This window comes from Thermobia domestica, chromosome 13 (assembly GCF_964235325.1).
Source record: "Thermobia domestica chromosome 13, izTheDome1.hap1.1, whole genome shotgun sequence".
Classification (NCBI taxonomy): domain Eukaryota; kingdom Metazoa; phylum Arthropoda; class Insecta; order Zygentoma; family Lepismatidae; genus Thermobia; species Thermobia domestica.
Window position 1 is genome coordinate 205,789,538 of NC_137466.1, and position 1,564 is coordinate 205,791,101.

Genomic DNA, 1,564 nt, shown 5'->3' on the forward strand with positions numbered 1-1,564 from the left:
CTGTTATGAGGTCTATCAATATAAAGTTAAGGGCATTTTATTAATATTATTTAAACATATAAATATACTTGTATACTACTGGTAAGTGCTCAAAACATTAAGAAAATAATAAACTTACATTCGAAGACAAGAACACTGGTGAACCCATAACACCATACACCAATAAACATTCGATATTCGTGAAAACAAACATTATGTCTGTGTGTGTTAAACGGTCTCGAATTATGGAAATCGACAGAAAAATGGAAGTAGGATTAGCCTATAGCCCTACTACTTTTCAATTAAAACTATAAGTTGATAAGGCAATAGGTAGATACAGCTTAATTACCATTCCTCATGTTGACCCAAGCTTGATAAGTACTAAATTAAAATCCCAAAACAAGGTGTATAGAAGATTGCAACTTACTCCTGCTGTTAATACGTAATTAATGAAGAATGTCTCATTATAGTATTTACAGTATCTCATTGCTAAATAATTTGTATAAAGGAAAGTTTGCTATTGCTTTTGTAATAATTCAGAATTGGTGAAACATTTTCTTCGTTCTTAGTTTCACCTAAAAGAGTTTTAAATAAATTCCGTTTTGGATCTTACCTATGCACTAAGCCACGGTAATGCAAGGCGTTCGCGAGGAGAACGCGGTGTAAGCGGTGGGCTTGCATCGTCCTCTGGTAGCTCAGTTGGTAGAGCGGTGGACTGTAGTTGGAAACATCAGACAGTCATCCATAGGTCGCTGGTTCGAATCCGGCCCGGAGGATAAATTTTTTTTTTTTTTGCAATTTTATTCTTTGCCCCTACATGTTATTTCAAATATATTCGCAGAAATCATAATTGTGCAGAAATCGTAAATAAATAATAGAATCACAGAGTTGCAAATCCATAGCTATAATGTAAATAACAAGTGTATTATGCTCTTCGTGAGGAGCTTCCTTACAAGAAGTGTCAGAGATTGGGAATATAAACGAACATAGACCAGTGAAGCCAACCTGAATGAAACATAAAATCCCATTTCGAAAGGCAGAAATTCCCAGTTTGGTCTTGAATTTCCCACGCTCACGCTATACTAATAACAGTTTTCTAAACTTTTTTTTTTTTAATGAACATTTTCTTTGATATATGAGTGAATTATTCACAAATTCTGATCGTCTTCGTTTATTACATAGTTTACGAACCAGTATTTTCCTTCATTGAAAGAGAGAGTTTATAATGCTGATAAATAGGTCTACATTTTGTTGAGAGTTTAGTGTTTCCAACATGTTTTTGTGCTATAGTCTTCTACTGAACATAATACAATTAGATAAATTTAGTTCTTCAGTGATTTCCTATGGAACAATTTGGAAGGTGGGCGTTTCTCGTTTTATTTTCTTCCGTTAATTCCGTTCTTTCTGTCATTTCTTTTTCTTAAAAAAAAATAGCAGAGTACAATTAACGTTCTTCGGTACTTCTTTTTGAGATTCACAAGTCACTGTCGGGGCCGCGGTGGCTCAGTGGTAGAGCGTTCACCTCTGGTGCTTGGGGTCCCGGGTTCGATCTCAGGCCCCGTCAAGGGAACTTTGTGGTGGACCG

At 35.5% G+C, this 1,564-nt stretch overlaps 1 non-coding gene across 1 annotated transcript; it reads left to right on the plus strand.

Annotated features, from left to right (window-relative positions):
- The first annotated feature begins 663 nt into the window (after window positions 1-663).
- TRNAY-GUA (transfer RNA tyrosine (anticodon GUA)) lies at window positions 664-755 on the plus strand. Its single transcript is given in 2 exon segments — window positions 664-700; window positions 720-755. It is a non-coding gene; the product is annotated as a tRNA-Tyr (tRNA).
- The last annotated feature ends 809 nt before the right edge of the window (window positions 756-1,564 follow it).